This window comes from Fukomys damarensis, unplaced genomic scaffold (genome assembly GCF_012274545.1).
Source record: "Fukomys damarensis isolate Sample0158 unplaced genomic scaffold, DMR_v1.0_HiC HiC_scaffold_36, whole genome shotgun sequence".
NCBI lineage: Eukaryota > Metazoa > Chordata > Mammalia > Rodentia > Bathyergidae > Fukomys > Fukomys damarensis.
Genome location: NW_022900948.1, coordinates 43,460,508 through 43,482,957, shown reverse-complemented (window position 1 = coordinate 43,482,957; position 22,450 = coordinate 43,460,508). Strand labels below are relative to the sequence as shown.

The 22,450-nt window shown below is 44.3% G+C and overlaps 1 protein-coding gene across 4 annotated transcripts in view; it reads left to right on the top strand.

Moving 5' to 3' along the window:
* The window catches only part of LOC104864388 (neutrophil gelatinase-associated lipocalin), a 42,816-nt gene that overhangs the window by 1,946 nt on the left and 18,420 nt on the right, over positions 1–22,450 (top strand). For all 4 annotated transcript variants that reach the window (XR_004515404.1, XR_004515403.1, XM_010627295.2 and 1 more), the window contains exon 2: positions 18,126–18,191. The gene's annotated coding sequence lies outside the window, so the exon portion shown is untranslated. The remainder of the gene's footprint in view (positions 1–18,125; positions 18,192–22,450) is intronic.

Here is a 22,450-nt window from a genome sequence, read left to right as displayed (position 1 = left end):
TTTTTTTTTTTTTTTTTTTTTTTGTTCTGAGACAGAGTCTCCCTGTGTAGTTCAGGTTGGCCTTGAATTCACAGGGATCCTCCTGCCTCAGCCTCCAGGGTGCTGGGACTACAAGCATGTGCCACCATGTCTGGCTGTTTACTTGATTTCTTGAAGATAGCCATTCTTTCAGGAGTGAGATGTGACCTCAGTGTTGTTTTGATTTGGATTTCTTGAATGGTCAGCAATGTTGAACATTTTTTTCATATATTTATTGGTCACTTGGACTTCTTTTGAGACCTGTCTATTCATCTCAGTTGCCTGGGTCTTTTATTTATTTATTTATATTTAAAAAATGTCTTTTTTTTTTTTTTATACCTGGGATCGAACTCAGGATCTTGTGCTTGTGAGACAGGCGGCAGAACCACTGAGCTAACTCCCCAGCCCCTGGGTCTTTTATTGTGAAGGTCTATTATTTTTGAGTTCTTTATTTATTACTTTTATTTATTTATTAGTTTTGGATGTTAGTCCTCTGTCCAATCTCAATTTTCTACATGTGGGTATCCAGTTTTCCTAGCACTGTTTTTTTTTTTTTTTTAAACGAGGGATCAAACTCTGGACTTTGCACTTGAGAGGCAGGAGGCAGAACTACTGAGCTAAATCCCCAGCCCTGATCTCCTTTTTCAGAGCAATTTAATTTTCATTTTAGAACTCTTTTGATTCCTCAATTAGGTTAATTTCTAGGTATTTATTTTTTCTTGATGCTACTGAGAACTGTATTCTTCTATGAATTTCTTTTTCAGTAAGTGTATTATTAAGTGTACAGGAACACTATTGACTTTTGTGGGTAGATTTTACATCCTTCTACGTTACTGAATTTGGTTTGGTGTAGAATTTGGTCCTTATATGTAGAGGATAAGGTCTTCTGCAAATAATGGTACTTTGACTGCATTTTTTCCTGTATGTTCACACCTTGTTTACTTCTTTCTCTTGCCTGATTGCTCTGGCTAATGCTTTCAAGACTAAATTATCGAAGTGGTGAAAGTGGACATCCTTGTCTTGTTCCTGATTTTAGGGAGAACATTTTCAGTTCCCCCCATATGGAAATTTGAGTTTCTGTGTCTGATTTGCTTTACTTAACATTATGATCTCAAGGTGCACCTGTTTTTCTACTGTCTGATTTGCTTCACGTAACATTATGATCTCAAGGTGCACCCGTTTTTCTACAAGTGACTCAATTTTATCCTTCTTGCTGGCTGTGGTGGTGCTTGTCTGTAATCCTAGCACTTTTAATAGAATGTTGGCAGTAGGTTTGCCATAAATGGCTTTTGTCAGATTGAGATGAGAATCTTCTATACCAATTTTCTGTAGGTTTTTTTTTTTTTTTTTGGTACCGGGAATTGAACTCAGGCCTTTGCACTTGCAAGGCAGGTGATGGAACCACTGAGCCAAATCGCTGGCTCTTGAATGTTGGATATTGTTAAAGGCTTTTCCTGCATCTGTTGAGATGACCACATGATTTTTGTCCTTGCTTCTGTTTATGTGATGGATTATATTCATGGATTTGCATATGGTGAATCATCCTGTATCCCTGGCACGAAGCCTACTTGGTCATGGTGCATGGGCTTTTTGATGATATGTTATATTCTTTTGGTTTTTTCTCTTTTTGGGTTTTTGAGACAGGGTCTCGTTATTTAGTTCAGACTGACCTGGAGCTCACTGTGTAGCCCAGGCTGGTCTTGAACTCACAGCGATCCTCCTGCTTCAGCCTCCCAAGTGCTGGGATTACAGGCATACGTGCCTGGCTATATGTTATATTCTATTCACCAGTATCTTGCTGAGGATTTTTTTTTAAATTTTGGGAATTTCCAGCTTTATTAACAAATCATTCAAAAATTTTTTATTAGTACATTTTGCAGTACACAATGATTCTATTCATTGTGGGGAATTGATACATGTGCATAACACATCTCAGTTTTTTCCCCCTTCCCCTTCACCCCTGTTTTAAAATTTTTTTTGCCAGCAGCTTATTTATTTATTTTATGTCTTTATCAGTTTAATTATCACAAACACGGATTATGAGCCAGGCTGACAGGCCACACAACATATAAAACAGTTATACTAAATCAGGTACACTTTTAGGTACAGAGGCCAAACTAGATTATAATAACTTTTTTCTTTCATTTTGTGCTTTATTTATATATTGTCTTTCTCGTGTAAGAGAAACCGTGCAAAATTTAAGCTTCTGTGTCTGATTTGCTTCACTTAACATTATGATCTCAAGTTGCACCCATTTTTCTACAAGGGACCCAATTTTATCCTTTTTGCTGGCTGTGGTGGTGCATGTCTGTAATCCTAGCACTTGGGAGGCTGAGGCAGGAGGGTTGTCGCAAGTTTGAAGCCAGCCTGGGACACATGGTGAGACCTTGTCTCAAAAAACAAACAAAAAGTTTACCTTTCCTTGTGGCAGAGAAGTACTTCATTGTGTACATGTGCACCACTTTTTCTTCCTCCATTCATCTTGATATATAGGCTGCTTCCAAGATTTAACTATTACGAATTATGCTGTAAACGTGGGTATGCACGTATCACTGTAATATAATGGCTTTAACTCTTGGGCCCACCTGGAAGGGGAACAGATGGGTCAAATGGAATTTCTAGTTTTTGTTTTTTGAGGAATCTCTGTACTGATTTCTGTAGTGGTTGCACCCGTTTCCATTCCCAGGAGCAGTGAAGTGTTTCTGTTCCCCATGCAGCCTCCCCAGTATGCTCTTGTTTGATTTCTTGAAGATAGCCATTCTTTTTATTTTATCTTATTTTTATGGCATCAGGGATCAAACTCAGGACCTTTCCCTTGTCAGGCAGGCAGCAGCACCACTGAGCTAAATCCCCAGCCAAGACAGCCTTTCTTTCTGGAGATGAAATTTCAGTATTGTTTTTAAAAGGCTGGACATTTTTTCATGTATTTACTGCCCATTTATACTTCTTTATCTGACAAATATCTATTCATCTCACATGCCCATTTTTGATTGGGTCTTTTATTTTTTGGGGGTTTAATTTTTGATTTCTTTATATACAGAGTCTTCTGAAAATGTGTACATCAAGGAAATAGTTTATATACATATTTTAATATTAAATTTATTGAGACATTATGAGATTAATACAAGTTACTTTTGGCCTGTACCATTACAAGGGACGCTCACAGTGGTGGCCATGAGCTCCCAGACGTTTATTAGTATGGCAAAATGCTGAAAGTGTGTATACTTTTTCGGTGGATTCTATATTCTAGATATTAATTTTTTGGGGGAGTAGATGGAAAATATTTTCCCCATTCCTTAGGTTGTTTGTTCACTCTGTTGGCTGTTACCTTTGCTTTGCAGCAGTGTTATGGCTTGTGTCTAGATGTCCCTTCAGAGCCTCACGTGGTCTTAGGCGGGGCTTTCTCAGAGGTGGCTGAATCTAGAGTGTGTGATGCTGGGATCAAGGGTGTGTGATTACTAAATCTGTCCATTGATTGGTTTGGCATCGTGCTAATCCCAGCAGCCTTGAGAGAGTATAGAAGGGGCAGAAAGATGCTGTTAAAGTCCTTCGTTGCTTTTGCTACTGTGTGGATGCCATGAATGGTTTCTTCTCTGTGACGCCCCTCTGCCATGTGCCGCCCTGCCTTGGAGCCAGCTGATGATGGACTGAAACCTCTACAAACTGTGAGCTAAACAAACTTTTCCCCTTTAACTTTGGGTTTGGGTATTTTGTCTCAGCGATGAGAAAGATAACTAAGACAAAAAGCTTAGTAACTTGGTGTGATCCCCTTTGTTGATTTTTAGTATCATTTCTTGTGTAACCTGGATTCTGTTCAGAAAGTCCTTGCCTATGATCTATGTCTTTAAGAGTTTCACCTTTTTTTTTTTGGTACCAGAGATCGAACTTGTGTTCTTGTGCTTGCAAAGCGGGTGGCAGAACCACTGAGCTACATCCGCAGCCCAAGAGTGTTACCTATTTTGTCTTTCAGCAGATTGTTTCTCTTAGATGTTTGATATCTTTTGATTTTAGTTTAGTGCCTGGTGAGAGATACAGGTCTAGCTTCAGTCCTTCCAGGTGTGACTGTGGGAGTACAGCTCCCTTTCTGTTCTCATTAAAGAGTTTTAGGAGTACTGGTATTAGGTAGCCTGTAAAGTTCTTATAGAATTCTGCAGTGAATCCACTGGGATCAGGGCTCTTCTTAGTTAGTAGTTTGGTTTATTTTTAGTACTTCTTCAATTTCTTTCTTTTTCAAAAATTTTTATTTTGAGACAGGGTCTCGCTCTGCAGTTCAGCCTGGCCTTGAACTCATGGTGATCCTCTTGCCTCAGCCTCCTGATGCTGGGATTACAGGTGTTTGCCACCATGCCTGGCCCTACTTTTTCAATTTCACTGGTTGATATTATTCAGGATTTTCATATCCTCTTGGCTTAGCTTTGGTGGTTCATACGTATCTAAGAATCTATCCATTTCTTCTGAATTTTCCATTTTATTGGAATATAGGTTCTCAAAGTAGTTACCAATGATCTTTTGGATTTTAGCAGAATCTGTTAGTTTTGCCTTTTTTCATTTCTACTTGCATGAATTTGGGTCTTTTCTTTCTTTATTTTGGTAAGATTGGCTAAGGATTTGTCTATTCTTTCAAAGAACCAACTCATTAATTATTTCTGTTGTTTGTTTGATACTGGGGATTGAACTCGGGTCCTTGTGCTTGCGAGGCATGTGGAGGAACCACTGAGCCAAATCCCTGGCCCCTTTCTGTTGTTTTTTAAGTCTCAATTTCATTAATTTCTGTTCTGATATTTACAATTTTTTTCCCTGTACTAGCTTTGGCTTTGCATTGTTCTTATTTTTCTAGGACCTTGAGGTAAATAACTAGGTTGTTTGAGCTTGCTCTGTTTTTCTGCTGTGGGCATTCATCACTACAATCTTCTCTCTTAGAACTATTTTTCATTATGCCCCATAAGCTCCAGTACACCATACTGGCATTATCCTTTGATAGTAGAAACTGTCTAATTTCTTCCTTAATTTCATCTGTGCCTCATTGATTGTTCAAGAGTGTATTGTTTAATTTCCATGTGTTTGCACAGTTTCTGTGATTTATTTTGCCATGATTTCTACTTTTATCACATTATCATCCAATAATATGCATAGGATAACTTTGATTCTTTTGCATTTACTTACACATGCTTTGTGGGCTAGTATGTGGTATATTTCAGAGAAAGTCCCATGTGCTGCTGAAAAGAATGTGTATCCTGTTTTTGGATGGAAGCTCTATAGATATTTATTAAGTCTACTTGCTTGAAGGTTTGCTTCAACTAGATCCCTTTGTTGATTGTTTGGTCTAGTTTATCTAGCCTTTTGTGACTGTGGTATTGAGGTCAGTTGCACTGGTATCTGGCTTTTCATGTCCATTAGTGTTTTTTAAATGAAGTTGTCCATACCAGTATTTGGTGCATATATTTTTATAATTGCTATCCCTTCCTGTTGAATTCCTGTAACCAATATGTCGTGGCCTCCTTTGACTCCTCTAATCAGTTTTGGCTTGAAATTCACTTTGTCTGAAATTAGGATAGGCATTACTGCTTTTTTAAAAAAGGTACCTGTTGCCCTGTTGCATGGAACATTGTTTTCCATCCTTTGATTTTTTAATCTGTGAATTTCTTTTCGAATTAAATGTGTTTCTTGTAAATTGCATATTGCTGGATTTTGTTTCTTTATCCATTGAACTGTTAATCTATATCTTTGGATTGGGAAATTGAGGCCACTCACATTGAGGGTTATTACTGAAAGATACTAATTCTTGTCATTCTATTATTTTCCTACTGTTGATTTCCTTATTTTTTTCTTTTCACTTAGCTGCTTATCCCACTAGGTGTATTCATTCTTTTTGACTTATTGACATTGTTGAATTCATTGTCTCTTTCTAAGATATCCTTGAGAATTTCTTGTTTTTCTGGTTTGATGCTCTTTGACATGGAAATAACTTTTTTGAGGCATACCTTATTTCTCCATTGATTTTGAAAGAAAGTTTTGCAGGATACATAAGTCAGGGTTGGAAGTTGTTATTTTTTATGGCTTGATGTACTTCATTCCAAGCCCTCTGGTGTTTAACATTTGTGTTGAGAAGTCTGCTATAATTCTAATGGGTTTACCTTTATATGTGATTTTTTTTTCTCTCTTTAACAGCTTTAAAGTTTTTGTTCCTGTGATGGACTTCTGGTACTTTGAATATAATGTGATATGGATAGGTTCTTTTGTCATCATAGCTATTTGGGGTTCTATATGCCTCAATTACCTGTATGTTTATTTCTTTCCCTATATTTGGGAAGTTTTCTGCCATTATTTCTATGAACAAAAATTTCATGCCATTTGTGTTGTCTTCTGATTTTCCCACTTATTCCAGTTGCTCTTAGATTAATCTTCTTTGCATCATCTAACATTTACTGGATTCATTTTTCATGTTCTTTTCTTGCTTTTTTTTTTGGTAGTGGGGACTGAACTCAGGACCTTGTGCTTGTGAGGCAGGCAGCGGAACCACTGAGTTAAATCCCCAGCCCCCTTTTATTGCTTTTAAAGTGGCTTTGAGTAGTTGGTCTTTAAAGTCATCATTGTCTTATGAAATTCTGTCTTCACTTTGGTTGCTTCTGTTGCCCATACTTTCAATATGATTTTTAATCTCCTGGATTTCGGCTTGAAGCCTTTTCATGGACTCTAATTCTTTGCTCAACTGGTCATTCAACTTTTATATTTTCATATTGAAAAGCCAGACATGGCTTAATTGTTAGAAGTGGGTGCACTTAGTGGATTCAAGAGAGCTTATCTTGGTCCCCTAGAAGCCTATCGCGGATCCATCCTCTTGTCTCTCCTAGCTGAGGTTTGGCTGTAAGAACTGGTGCACTGTGTGGTGTTTGGAGAGGCGGCAGTCTTTTTTTTCTCTGGTCTTCAGTACCACTCCATCCAGGAATCTAATTTCTCCTCTCTACCTGCTGCCAAGCTAACATCAGGCTGGGCTCTGGGGACAGCAGGCCCTGGGAGTGTGGTGGTGTGAGCCCTGTCTTTGCCCTTCCTGCCTTCATGGGCCTCATAGACAAGGAGCACAGACTCAGAGACCAGACGGCTTGTGTTTGTTCAACAGAAAGCACTGCTCCATCAGGGAGTTGGCTGCTTTGGGGGCAGTGGGTGGCCAGATCTGTACTGTCAGAGGGGTCTTTAGGCATTGTGGCCAGTGGGGAAGCCCAATGGCTTTTTGGGTAGAGTGACGGGGGTGGTGAGAGAAGGTAACAAAGAAAAGAGGACTGGGCTTCAGGTTTGGGGGAGCGGGGATCAAAGGCAGCCTGACATTCCCCAGCCCATCCTGCTCTGGCCTCCCATTGGCCCCTGCCCACCCTTACTCACAGCCTGTCCAGGCCTCAGATACACTTATCTGTGGGGAGAAAGGACGTCAGAGAAGTCAGGTGTGCGTGTGCATGTGCATGTGGGTGTGAGATCTTTGGCTGAAAGGACCCCTGCCTGAACTACCACTGGCAGCCTTAGGCCCAGCCTGGCCCAGCTGTACCTCGAGGATCTGGGGATTCCCTGAAATCAGGGCCTGGGGATGGGCTTCCCTGAGGGCCTGGGCCTCACAGGTGGGAGTCACTACCCTTCCAGTGACAGGAAGAAGAAACAGTCTCTCCTGTCTCCTTTCTCTGGTGGGCCTGGACAGACCACACATCCCCTTCCCCTCTCCCCAGCAAACCATTACCTATGGGGTCAGTAGAGATGATGTTGTCCTCAGTGAAGCCTTGACAAAGACTTGACAAAGTTGACAAAGCCTTCCTTTAGCTCAGGGCTCAGCTCCTTGGTTCTCCCTGTGTCCAAGATGGTGGTGAGCGGACAACGCAAAGACTCTTTGTAATATTATTTTCTTCTACAAGTTTTTTTGAGACAGAGTCTTATTATGTAGTTTGGACTGACCTTAAATTCGAAACCCTCATGCCTCAGCCTCTTAAGTGCTGGGGTGACAGGTATGGATTGACACGGAATGACCTCCTTGCTGAGGGGGCCTCAAACTGGAGAAGACTTTGGGGTCTCAGGGCATATGGGGTCTCCTCCCCCATGTGTGACTAGAATCCATGTCCCTGATGGAGTGAGGACCTACCATGGACAACGTTTTTTTTTTTTTTAATTTTATTGAGTTTATTGGTACATTTAGGGATACAGTACAGTTACATTCATTGTTGGGATCATGTACCTTTACATGGCAAGTCTTGATTCTCATTTTTTCCCCTTACCTCTGACCTCCCTTCACCCCCTCCTCCCCTCCCCATCTACAAACACTTTATTTTCGTCTTTTCATTCTCTCACATTTTTTTCTTTTCCCTTTTTGTTCTTCCCCTATGCATCACACCTTCCCTACACCTTTAGCTACTTTCTTCCCATTTCTAAATGTCAGTAATCTTATTAGAATCTTATGCATTGTTGCAGAATATTCACACCAGGGAAACTATTTGGTATTTACACATGTGGGACTTATTTATTTCACTTAGGAGTATATCTTCAATATGTATCCATTTTCCTATGAATGAATCTATTCTCTCACTCTTTATGGCTGAGTAATATTCCATTTTATAGAAAAACCACAACTTCTTTATCCAGTTTCCAACGGATGGGCAAATAGGTTGTTTCCAAGATTTAGCTATTACAAACTGTGCCGCTATAAACATGGGTGCACATACTTCTCTGTGATATGATTCTTTTAGTTCTCTTGGAAAGATACCCAACAGAGGGATGGCTGGGTCAAATGGAACCTCCAGTCCAAGCTCTTTGAGGTATCTCCATATTGATTTCCATAGTGGTTGCACTAGTCTGCACTCCCACCAACAATGGAGGAGGGTTCCTTTCTCCCCACAACCCCGCCAACATTTGTTATTGTGTGATTTCTTGATAGCAGCCATTCTTTGTGGGGTGAGGTGGAATCTCAGTGTTGTTTTCATCTGCATCTCTCGAATGACCAGTGATGTGGAACATTTTTTCATATATTTTCTTGCTGCTTTCACTTCTTTGTATGAGAAATGTCTGTTCATTTCGGATGCCCATTTTTGGATCGGGTCTTTATATTTGGGGGGACTGATTGTTTTGAGTTCTTTATATATCCTTGATAATAGTCCTTTGTCTGAGGTACAGCTGGTAAAAATTTTTTCCCACATTGTAGATTGTCTCTTAGTTCTGCTAATGGTTTCTTTTGAAGTACAGAAGCTTTTTAGTAAGATGAGATCCCAGTTGTTGATTCTTTCTGCTAGTTCCCGTGCTACTGAGGATTTGTTCATAAAGTCTTTTCCTATACCAATGTCTTCCAGAGTTCTGCCTAACTTACTTTCCAGCAAGTTTAATGTTTCTGTTTTAATATTTAGATCTTTAATCCATTTGGATTTTAATTTAGTGCATGGCGAAAGATAAGGGTCTAATTTTAATCTGTGACAGGTTGATATCCAGTTTTTCCAACACCATTTATTAAAGAGGCTATCTTTCCTCCACTGAGGATGGTGAGCTCCTTTGTCGAAGATGAGGTAGCTGAGTACATCTGCATTTGTTTTTGTGTCTTCCAGTCTGTTCCATTGATCCTCAGGCCTATTTCTTTGCCAGTACCATGCTGTTTTTATCACAGTGGCTTTGTAGTATAGTTTCAAATTGGGAATTGTTACACCTGGTGCCATGTGACTGTTGCCTATAATGGCTTTTGCTATTCTAGGTCTGAAGTACACTGTGTCTTCAAAAGTCTTCTCTGAGAACACTACAGCGAACTGCTTGTAGTTGGTGACTACCACGCTCATGGTGTAGCTCTGCATTCCAGTGGGGCCTGTAGTACGGAAGGTGTGGAGGGACAGGAAGGCCTGTGCCCTTCCAGGAGGACTGAGCGCCCCCATCCCAGCCCCAGGGCCTCCCTTATGCAGACTCATGTGTCACGTTGCTCAGGGTATACTGACTTCGATGGACACCTGGGACAAAAGTGTGCATCTGATTTTCACACAAGTCTTCCCTGTAGGAGTAAGAGATGGTGGGTGGCTGATCCAGGAGAGGACCAATTCTGATTCGTCCCTCTGGGCTAGAGGAAGGGGGCCAAGGCTGCAGCAGGATCCCCACTATGTCTGGTTCCCCGTCTCCCACTCCTTGACCCTGGGCCTTCTCCCCCGAGCCTCTGCCTGGTCTCCTGTGGGGCCACGCCACCCTCCCTCTGGCACTCACTGTGTCCTCCACTTCCTCCCCAGAGCAGCCTGTCCACACACGGACCCCAGGCACTGAGCCCTGCTCTATCTCGCTGCTCCGTTTTCCCATCTCTCCTGGCAGTTTCCTCTGAGCTTCCAGTCTGCTCTGTGCCAAACTCTGCCTAGCTCTGGAGCAACCTGACCTCTCCCCAGAGTCCACCCCACCCCTGCATCCCAGTCTCCCCCCACACCTGCCCTCCTGGATGGACCCTTAGATCCTCACACGCTCCAACTGCAACCCAGCCAGTGTCCAGAGTCAGAACTCACTGGAGGATGAGCCTGGGCTCTCCCCTCTCTGAGTCCTCATCTGCCCCACCTCTGTCATCTTCCTGGGACTGCCTGGCTTTACCTTCTGGATTCTCCCACTTCCCTTGCTGAAGCTGAGCTCAGATCCTGGCCGTTGCAGGAGCCCCAGGCCAGACCCTGCCTTGGGGGGAGATGCCCCAGAGACTGGCCTGGGGAGCTCCCCTCCTGGTTTCTCATCAGCCCCTGCTCAGGTGCTCATGCTGCTGGCTGGATGATTTGCTTCCTCCTAAGGTGAGGCTCTCTTACTCAGAGAGTACCTGCACTTGGTGGGACCCCCATACCTCCTCTTTGGCGGTGGTGGTGGTAGTGGGGATTGAACCCGGAGCCATGGCGCTGAGCTGCATTCCCAGCCCTGATTTTATTTCTTATTTTGAGTCAGAGTCTCCCAAATTGCCCAGGATGGTTTCAAATTTGTGACCCTCTTGCTTCACCCTTCTGAGCTGAGTCTGCTAGGATTATAGGCATGGACCCCCAAACCTGGCAGATTGGCTCCTCGAGGTCAATTCTCTACAAGCCCTAGAGGGAGGCCTTGGGTGGGGTCCTAGGCTGGAACTGTGTTCCTCCTCCCCCTCTGGGACACCCCACTCTCTGTCTTGTTTTCTGCTGACTGTGTGTGTTTGTGCTGGAGCTACTCATGAATGATGGGAAGGAGGGAGAAACAGAAAGAGGGAGGAAGGGTGGAAGAAAGGTAGCTTTGGTGCAGAGTGTGCAATGAATGCCAGTTTCCCTCAGCTTCGCTCACAGCCTGAGGAAGTGTGGCTTCACCTGATCAGAGTGGTGGTGACGTTGTAGCTGTGGTCATCATCATTTAGCTCGAGGGTGGTGCTGTACATGCTTAATTGGTTTCCATTCTGAATTGTGTTCTCTGCCACTCCCAAGGCGTACCACATCCCCTGGAACTGCAAGGGGCTTGTGACAGGCAGAGCCCAGGGATGGCCCCAGAGCCCTACCCATGCTGTCCCTGCTGATACCTCTGGGCAACACTGGACAGCAGGGCTGGTGGGTGGGGCTGAGCTGAGAAGCTCATAGGAGCTGGGTCCTCCAGGGCCAGGAGGGACCCTGGGTGAGGAGTTAGCTCTGAGTTGTAAGGGATTGGGGGGGGGCCCTGAACAAGTGGCTCAACTTTCTTGTCTGTGTGGAGGGACCGATGATTTTCCCCCTGGCTTGCGCTGGGCCTGGACTTCCTCAGTCCCGATCCTCCCAGCCAACACTGCCCCCAGGTCTCTTTGCCTCTCCTCCCCTCTGCTCCCCCTGCCCTCTCCCCTGGGCTCTGCCTACAGCTGCCCTTCCAGAGCCCTTACCTGGTCATCCTGGAATTCTGGCTCCATTGGTCCAAAGTGCAGAGGAATGGGTGGGATCAGCTTTGGAGGGGAGTCCTGGGTTTGGGTCTGCAGGGCCCCTGGCAGGATGAGGCCCAGGCACAGCAGACCCGGGGCCATGGCTTTAGGACAGTTACTGGGCTGGCAGGTGTGGGAGGCGGAAGAGAGGGGCTGAGGAGGCCAATGTGGAGGAACTATTTATAGTCCACCTGGCTGCTGACCCCTCCCTTGCGCAGGCTGAACGAATAGCCTCTTGTCATCAGCTCCTTCAGAAACACGTGGCAAACTCTCTGTCCCTTTTCCCCCTCTGGTCAGAATTGTGCAAGGTAGAGGGGATGCAATAGGGGACAGGAAGGACCTTCTCAGATTCCACAGTGTGGCAGGGCTGCATAGCCATGAGACACGCCAATGTTGAGGCATCCCTGCCAACTGGAGCTGGGGCTGGAGGGGCACGGGACCCACTGGGGTGCTGGCAGCATCCTGCTTTAGGACGGGAGGCCTCATGCAGTCTGGGTTCAAGGGGAAAGGTTCTGTGCACCTTGTGAGGAGGGTGTCAGCTCCACATACCAGCTGCATGTGAGACTCAGCACATAGAGGGTTGTGGAGGACAATGGTGTAGACCTCCCGGTGAACTTGGGTTCCCTCTCAGGCTCCAAGGTAGACAGGATATTAGACAGAGGCTTCAGCCTCTACCCACCCCCTCCACCCTGGGCCCTGGCGAGGGGGAGGACTCAAAGGTCCATACTGTTCCTAGTAAACTTGGAATGTTTCCTGCCGTATGTGTGGCGCCAGGCATTGACACACTGAGCACTCTTCTGTCCCCACCCCGTTCCTCTGATTATCGACAGAGTGACCCTGAGCTGGTCCCACACGGCCACCACACCAGCTCCTGTGCTATCTCTGAAGAACTCCAGACCCTTTTAATGAGCCCTCAGCGAGCCCCGAAGAAGCTGAGCCAATGCTGGGAGAAGCCAGGGGTTGGCCCTGGAAGTCCCTCTCCAGGTCTGCTTAGCAATGTGGATCAGGTCCTCACTTGGGTTTCCGGTGGCCAGAAGCCTGGAGAATTTAGGCTGCTCTCTGGACATAGCCCCTGGAGTCTCCCTGGAGGGAGACCACATTGGCCTGTCTTCTGAGGGACAGGCCTGAACCCGCTTGGGTCTAAATGGCCCCTGAGGGCAGGGAGAAGATCTCCGGGGATACAGTTTTTGCATCTCAGGAACCCAGACTGACCCTTGGTCTGATTTCCAGAAGAGCAGCATGTGAGCAGTATCTGTCCCCACTGTGAGGGACACAGGGAGCAGGGTTGACCTGCGCCAACAGAGGTGGGGTGAGGGGCTGGGTGGTGGGAGAGGAGCAGAGACCAGTGCTGAGGACAGCTGCAGCCTCCGGAGCCCCATTCTCAGAAGGCCAGGTCATGTGTCTGGAGGGAAGCTCCTGGGATTGTGGCCCAATCACTCCTGCCTGTGCCTCTGTCTTCTCATGACTGTGTCTTCTGTGTTTAATCCCCCTCTGTGTGCCTCACAGGACACTCGGGATGACATTTATGTCCTAACGGGACGATCCAGAATAATCTGCTCATCTTGAATCCTTAGTTCATTTAAAAGGTAGAATGGTAAATGGGAAAAGAAGAAAGAAAAGATACAGAGAAGCGAGATTAAAAAGGGAAAGGGCCAAGCAGTCATTGGTTTGGAATATCTGTCTTTTAGTCAAACATTGAATTCCAGGCCAGCTTGCCAAACAAGCATCACACTGACACTGTCAGGGTCATCAAAACCGAAGGAAAGCTGAGAAACTGTCATAGCCCATAAGAGCCTAAGGAGACAGGATAACTCTATGGTCTGAGTGTACCCCAAGGGTTCATGTGTTTGAATTTAACTCCTACCTTGAGATTTTGAGAGGATGGAACTGGGTATGGGTTAGACAGCCAGGGAGGTGCTTACAGAAGTCGAGCCCAGAATGGAGCCCTTGGGATGGCAGGATCTGGAGCCTTCTTGGACAGAGCCTCCGTTCTCTCCAATGTGTGAGAACTTGGAGTCCTGGCTACCTATTCTCAGTAGTCCCCACAGCACCAGAGAAGTACACAGCAGTTTCAGTGTGTTCCTACTGCTGTAACAAAACTCTATAGATGGCATCCTTCATAAGTAAGAGAGATTTATTTCTCACAATTCTGAAGGCTGGGAAGTCCAGAAAGCATTAGCAGGTTCAGTGTCTGGCCTGTTCTGCATAGGTGACACCCTCTAGCTGTCCTAACACTGTGGAAGAGACAGGAGAGCAAAAGAACCTAACTTATTCACTACTGGAGCCCTACTTAGAAGCCCAAAGGCCCCACCTCTTGATACTTACTTGGGGTCTTAGGTTCCAACTGATGGGTTTGGTGGGGACACACACTTTCAAATCACAGCAGCACCATACCTGATGGAGCTTTCTTCCCCCTTGCCTGCCCACTTGCTTGGCCTTAAATGAGAGCTGGACTAGAATCAGGTGGGGTCAGGAAGAAGGCCGCAGAGGTGGCAAGGACAAAGGATGGGCTTGGGGCAGGGCTGGTGGAAGGGATGGGGTTGGTACCATCCGAGACTGAGGCCAAGAGATGGGCAGGAACAGGGGCCTCACAGCCCGGGCTGAGTGCCCTTCTACCATACGGGGCCGTCAGATTGCTCAGAAAGGGGCCTAGAACTACAGATACAGTGGGTGTCTCATCCCTGGTGTTACCAGTTTTCTGAGGTTCTTAGGTTCTTTTGAGGTCCTTGGTGCCTCGAACAAAAAACTGTGTAGAGGTAGTGAGGTTTTGCATTTAGTAAAGTTAGGAAAAGAAGTATGCCCTGCAGAGTGAGGGCAGGCAGCTGAAAAGGTCCACAGTGGCCATGAAGTTAATGGTAGAGGATTTCTGCACCCATCATTCTTCAGGCTGACGTCTGAGTTAGGCCACCCTGTCAAGCATCTGCTCGATTTCATACCAGAGGAATTGAAGAGAGCCCTTTCTGATTAGTCCCTGGTGCAAGTCCTGGAAGCTATGTTTCATACATGTGCCTTGAATCTCTGTGATTGAAAGGGAATGCCTGCAGGGGCCACAAAACTGATTACGCTCAAAGCAGGCTGTAAGCAGTGCGGGCTGTAAAGAGCGAACCCCATAATCGGCTTGTTTTGAGAAGTGAGTACAGCCGAAGCCTGCATGCTGAGGTCAGAGCAACTTGCACCCAAATTCCCTTCCCACAGTTAAAACTTTCTTAACTAGAAGCACGAGATTCCAATTACAACCGTATGTGTTATTTATTCTGTTCCTAATTTGTGAATGCTTTCTCTTGTCCTTTGCAAGCCTTGCTGGCATTGGTATCCATAGTAACCGTATGACTGCCTGTCATCACACTTAGCTCCCCTTTAGCGCATAGTTCACTTCTACCCCAATTGATTACTAATAAAAAATCAGTGGCTTGGGATTGACCAGTGCCTTTGCTGGACGAGTAGTACTGGTTGTCCTGGCTCCTCTGTTTTTGTCTTATTAATTTTACCACAGAGGTCTCTGATAACTGCCCACTTGCTCAGCCAATCAGCCACATTCTAGTCCTCTGCACCCTTGGTTATTAATTGTGATGTGGCCACTGCTGGCCACACTTGAGGGTCCCCGTGAGGCAAGAGTCATTTTAGTTAGGGCAAAGGGAGAACTTTGCCAAATATTTGGGCAGAGGTGGTGATCATGGGCTTTCCTCCCTAGGTTTATCAAAGGTGAGTCATCTTATGCTAGGTTCTGGTGGTTGGTAGGTGAATAAAAAAATAGAATCTCCCAGGCATCAGCTTTGCTGGCTTCCCAGCTTCCCCCCACTTATTTTCTCTTTTAATTCTAAGATCTGTCATTATTCTAAGTCCTAGTCATTATTACTACGTTACTGAGGTTAGAGAAAGTGACAAGACAGTGGATGGTGGATGGTTCTCCAGGCCTTGGTAGTGCTGTATGGACAGAGGCTGCTTTGTAACAGGTGATATCAGCTAAGCCAGGTGCCTAATAAGGGGGAGCGATGTACCAGGAGGATGGGCAAGGTACCAGGCCAGTCTCTCCTGCTGAGCCAAGCTGGCTAAACTCTAACTGGTCCCTTTCAGGCAACTTCATCTCCTTAAGAACTTCAAGAAGTAGCTGGAACAAATCTTAAACAGTGTGTTCTTGAACCTGCCTCAGTTTCCCCTTCTGTAGACTGGGGCTGGAGACCCAATATTCTCCAGTGCTGTGCTTTCCTGGGGCCTGTCCTCAGGTTCTTGCTTTGTACCTTGGAGATGGTTCCAGGATAACTCTAGATGCCCCCCCACCGGCAGTTGAGGGGTGCTCTTTGGTCCTTTCCAAGTGCCATCCCCTCAGTAACTCCCCTACCCAGGAGGGCATTTCTAGAAAAGCAAAGTTCTTTTCAGCAGCCAGTTCAGACTGGTAGAAGAAATTTCAAAATAGGTAGAAAGAAGGCAAGGAATTAATTATAAATTAAAAGTGAAAACTTCAGCTTCAGGATACAAATCCAGTTGAAATTTTTTCCTTTCTCTTGTCCCAGAACTCAGTGAGTCTGGACAGCTCCTTTTCACCAGTTCCCTGAAAAATGAGTGCTTTTACACACAAGCACCAAAGACAAGAGGTACCTGCTTCCTCTAACCAGAAATGGGAAGAGGTGTTGACAGGCATCTTCCATGGTGTGCAGTGTCCTCAAGTATTTTCAGGATAACATATCCATTCCTGTGTCTCATGGAACTAAAGTTTTCTAACTGTGGAGACACCTGTAAGGATTGGCTCATGCAGTGTCTTAAACAAAGTTTCTCATGCAACTGCCACGGGAAACCCAGCCCCAAGACGCCATGAAGAAGATCAGCCTTTGGTGTGACATCTGAAAGAAGCAATCTCCTTAAGTCATGCACTGTTTTGGGTTCCAAACACTTTAGCCAGAAGGAGATCCTGTCAAGTGCTCTTTTGATCTCCCTCTCTCCTACAGGGCAGAAGCTCAGTCTACCCAATGCCATGGCTCGCATATTTTTGGGTGGCCGGGAACATTTTGTAAAACATGCAAAGTCAGGTTATTCAGGTGATCACCGACGTTATCCTCAGGACCTGATTGAGCCTATGGACTCAGACAAAGAACCCACTGGTTTTCATTTTGTCCCTCTTTTCGCCTCTAAGAAAGCTCCAACCTTCTTGTCTTTTGTCTTCCACTCAAGCTTCTACCCGTCAGAAAACTAAAATCTTTCAGCTTCTTCTGATATTAGTTATAAGGGAGAACCAGGAAGCTGGAGGGAAAGGGGCTTGGTGGGGAGCTCAGGCAGTTTTCTTATGGCTCTGGAGGCAGTTTCTAGTGCGGCCCGCTATGTGGAAAGGATGGGGGAAGCACATGGCCTCTGTATTTTCCTGCTGGAGGGAGAGGCCCATAGGCAGCTTTTCACATCTGTCTGCTGTACCCTTCCTGGGTCCTAGGGACACCCCTTAACCCACGTTTGTTGGTATTTTTTTCTCTTTTTCCTGGGGCCTCTCTGGGTTACTTTTGTAACGCTAGCTTGCTTCCTCCTTCTGCCTTATTTGGTTCTAATATTCTTCAAATAATTCTGGCCTCAAGCTTATCTTCTTGTCTAAAATGGCAGATATTTTATAGTTGCTAAGGGACATCTCTAGATTTTTAAAACCCTCTATAATTTCCATTTTTTTTTGAGACAGGATCTCACTATGTAGTTGAGACTGACCTGGAACTCACTGTGTATCCCAGACTGGTCTTGAACTCACAGCGATCCTCCTGCCTCAGCCTCCTGAGTGCTGGGATTACAGGGGTACACCACCACGCCCAGCCTATGATTTCCTTTTGTATATTATAGACCCCTAGATGTAAAGTGTAGGAGACTAGCTTGACACCACACTGAGCAGGCTAGATATTATTGATTTGGCCTACGAACTCAGGTATTAATTAAGATTATGAGTTGTTTTTTTATACTGGGGATTGAACTCTGGTCTTTGCACTTGCAAGGCAGGCGGTATTTTGCTCTTTATTTGTACTTTTCCATACATAAATGAGAGATTCCATATGGTATTTAATCTTGTATGATTTATTTCAGTTAATGTATTTTCCAGCTGTGTCTATTTTCCTACAAATCTCTTGAGTTTATCCTTCTTTTAGCTGAGTAGTAATACATTATGCATAGATAATACTTAAGTCTCATAAGGGACACTTTATGGGCTCATGAAGTCTCTTCCTTCTTCACAGGACACCATCTTAAGGACCTGAGACCTAGTTGTTTCTTTCTGTAGGCCCCAAGAAGAACCATGGGAAACCTGAACCATTCCTTGCAGATTCCTGCTTGATCAATGGGAAAGGTACGACCCTGCCAATTTGAGAAAGGAATAGCTTATCTACTGTTGCAATATGGTTTGTATTCAATATGAAGTAGGGAATGGCAAGACATGGGTACAGAAATGGAAGTCTAAATTGTGAGATTATTTTTCAGTTAAATTGTTTCTGCTTAAAACATAGAAGGTGGAATGAAATGCCTTATGTTGAGGAATTTGTGACCTTTTATCTGATGAAAACCCCAGCAACTATGATATTTAGAGTGGCCCCTGAGGAAGATCCTGTCCTTGGGCCCCCACCTGTCTCTCAGGGAGATATAGATCTCTTCTATCTGTTTAATGAAGAAACTTCAGATGGGACCCCAAACACCTATAAATCAATTGCTGGACATGGCCTTTTCTGTGTCAAGCAATCAGGAGTTGGAGGAGGGTCAAAAGAGAAAAGCTAGAATTATAGGTGTTGCAACTGACAGTGCTTAAAAATCACCCAAATTGTCTAAGGGAAAACCCAAGGACAGCGGAAGTTCCTGTTTGAAGTGCAAGAAGTCTGGATACTGGGTGTGTGACTGGACCAAGCCACTGCCTGAGCTCTGCTCTGAGTGTGGGGCAGCCACTCTGCTAGATTCATAGCATTGGAGGGCTGACTATCCTTCCTTCCAGAGAGTGGCTAGGCCACCCAAAACCCACATTTTCTGCTCTGAAGAGGCCTAAGGGAACTTACATGGCCTCTGTCCATTTATATTATTATTTCTTATGAGAAGTCCTGGGTAACACTGGATGTAATGGACGAGTCAATTAAATGAATTTATTCTGTTTTGACTTACTTCTCTGGAAAACCCTCCTCTGGATTAATAGCCATAGCGTGGGTCAAGGGGACCATTTGTCAGAGATTATTTTTGTTGTTTTGTTTTATTTTTTTGAGACAGGGTCTCACTATGTAGTTGATACTGACCTGGAACTCACCATGTATCCCAGGCTGGTCTTGAACTCACAGTGATTCTCCTGCCTCAGCCTCTTGAGTGCTGGGATTACAGGTGTGCACCACCACACCCAGCTGTCAGAGATTCTTTACTCTTGCTGTGATGTGTCACTTTGAAGGACAAACATTTAACCATGAGTTTCTAATTGTCTCACAGTGTCCTACTCCTTTGCTAGGAAGATATTTACTAGCAAAACTGGGGACAATTCTCAAATTCTGGCAAAGACCAAAGTGGATTTTTATCAAAGTTGGAACTATACCAGGTCTCCCTGACCTAACTAGGCAAGAAGTGGATCTTGCTGCATGATGTAATGGAATTCTAGACTCAAGAAAACTCTTCAGTCTCTGCATATCAGAAGAGAGAGGAACTGCTTTTTGTGTCTTGACCCAAAGGGTGTAACAGAGACATCAGGTCAGGAATATTCTGGAGACAAAAGATTACTGGTGATTAACAGGGGAATGGCTTGCAAAGTATTGGGGCATGCTCTTAGACACCCCTGAGGCTGTTACAAAACTTATTCTACTCTTAGTACTGCCTCTCTGTCATAGTTACTTTTCCCATTGCTAAGACAAAATACTTGACACCCCAAATTAAAGGGGAAAGGTATATTTATCTCACAGCTTGTAGAGATTTCAGTCTATAGTTGGCTGGCTCCAAGGAAGAGTAGCACATGACAGAAGGGTATTTCAGAGGAGGAAAAATTCATTGCATGCAGAAGACAGCAAAGCCAATGATCAAGGGACCATAATAGCATCTTTCTGCCCCTTTTATCTTAGTATATATGTTGCTGAAGTGAGCACTCTGCCCCTTTTATCTTATCCATACTACTTAGTGTGGGTAACACTCACTCCTTAATCCTAGTGCCCTTGAACCTAGCATTGCACCATGAATCAACTCCAGCACCACACATTCTGGAATCAGCCACCTCTGAAAAAGCTCCACTTATGACTGCATGAAGCTTTGAAGGGACACAAGCCATAACACTCTGATGTCTATAGGCCCAGAAGTTAAGTAGTCTTGTGAGCAAGTGATGCAAGCAGGCAGGACATCAGTGGTTGCCCCTCCACTCCTGGCCATATAGAGGTGTGGTTCACTGATAAAAGTATTCAGTTGTCAGTTCACAACAGGTCATTGAAGCAAAACATCTTCTCCCAGGGGCTTTGCTGAAAAGGCAGACCTAATCACTCTTATTTGGGCATTGGTATTAGGAAAAGGCAAGAAGATATATATTTAGACACAGACTCCAAATATGCCTTTCTGGTGCTACATATTCATGCAGCAATCTGGAAAGAAGAAGCTTGCTGACTAGTACGTGATCATCTATAAATCACAGGCTGAATTCTATGACTCCTAGGGACACTTCCATTTCCCAAGCAGGTCATAGTCATGCATTGTAAGGAATCTCAAAACACATGTCTAAAATGTCTTTAAGGGAATCATAAGGTTGATAGGGCAGCAATAAGAGCAGCCCTATAGCCTCTCAAGGTCTTAGCCTTATTTCTAGTTCTAGAACAATTCTGGTCCTTCCACAAGGAATACAGTGACAAGCTGTAAAAGTCCTACATGTGAAATTGTCATTAGAATTTTCACAGAGTAAGAGGAAAAGCTGTTCTGAGAACCTCTGAAAGACCTGAGGTGCCTCTTTAGAAAGCAAAACTCCAGTATTACTTCAGATGCAGATAAGCAGAGTCACTAATTACCCTAATTCATCACAATGTAAACGGACACTTGTATTGAGGCTCCTATTTTTAATCCAATATGTGGGTAATCTTGCTAAGGCTGTGGGTCTCAGGCTCTTGATAATTTATCTAACCTTCCTCTTTGCCATACTTTGTCCTCCATAGGAAGCATGCAAATCTGACTTGCTCCTCTTATTTGTGTTCTTGGCTCTTTCTTTCTTTCTTTCTTTCTTTCTTTCTTTCTTTCTTTCTTTCTTTCTTTCTTTCTTTCTGTCTGTCTTGGTCTTATTTTGTAGTGAACTGCCTTTGAACTCATTGTGTAGCCCAGGCCGGCCTCAAACTCATGGTGATCATTCTGCCTCAGCCTCTCAGATTGCTGGGACTATAGGCAGGCACTATCATGCCAGGCTTCATATTTGGATTCAAAAAATTACTTTCTCCCATCAGATAGGCAGTTCAGTAGTCACTAACTCTTCTCATTGTCTTATGACAATTTTTTTCTTCAACTAGTGAGCCACAACACTCCAACATTGTTGGAGAGCACATAATCCCAGGAGGTAAGGTTTACTGTGCCTTCCAGCTGGAAGAAGCCATAGAAGAAAGAGACCTCCACTTCCTTAGTACCCTATAAAGAATTATGAGGATAGGGCTGGAGATAGGTGCTGCTGCCTGCCTTGCAAGCTTGCAAGTGCAAGGTGCCAAGTTTGATCCCTGATAAAAAAAAGGAATTATGAGGATATGTGTTTCAGGGGGAAATGAGACAGGAGATTAGGGCATGGAAAAGTTGGCTGGGGAAGTAGGTGTTACCTGTGAATTATAAAAGCCCAGAAAATATGTGCAGAACAATTCCTAAAACCCTGCACATAGTCTTCTCATGAAAACTCAAGTAGGTTTTTGATAGGATGGCTTAGACCTGATGTAAGCCTGAGTAGTGAGTGACACAAAAAGGACAGTCTACATTGAATTTTTGCCACTGTTTGCTCTGCTATGGTGGTCCACCCTCATGCTGTAGGGTGTACTCTTTTCCTACTTATATGGCCTAAACTCACTGTAAAGTATGTCTTTTCCTACCTCTAATAAAGGCGTTGCTACCATTTATGGTTGTCTTAACCAGTTATTAGCTCAGGACAGAAAGAACCTAGAAACCACCTACAGAAGGAGACTCTAGCACCCCAAAACCTGGTAACACTTCTATTTCCTGGTGGATGGCAAGGTTTCAGGAAAAAAGGCATTCTTCATTATTGGTGGGAGTGTAAATTGGTAACAACCACTGTGGAAATCAGTATGGAGATTCCTCAAAAATCTAAAAATAGAAATTCTATTTGACATACCTAGTTCTCTTCTAGTTATTGTCCCAGAAGAGTTAAAACATCATACCACAGTGATATATGCATACTCATGTTTATAGCAGCACGATTCTTTTTTTTTCAGCTTTAATTGAGTTTATTGGTATATTTTAGGGATACAGTACAGTTACATTCATTGTTGGGATCTTGTACCTCTACATGACAAGTCTTGATTCTCATTTTTTCCCCTTACCCCTGCCCTCTCTTCACCCCCTCCTCCCCTCCCCATCTACAAACACTTTATTTTCATCTTTTCATTATCTCACATTTTTTCTTTTCCC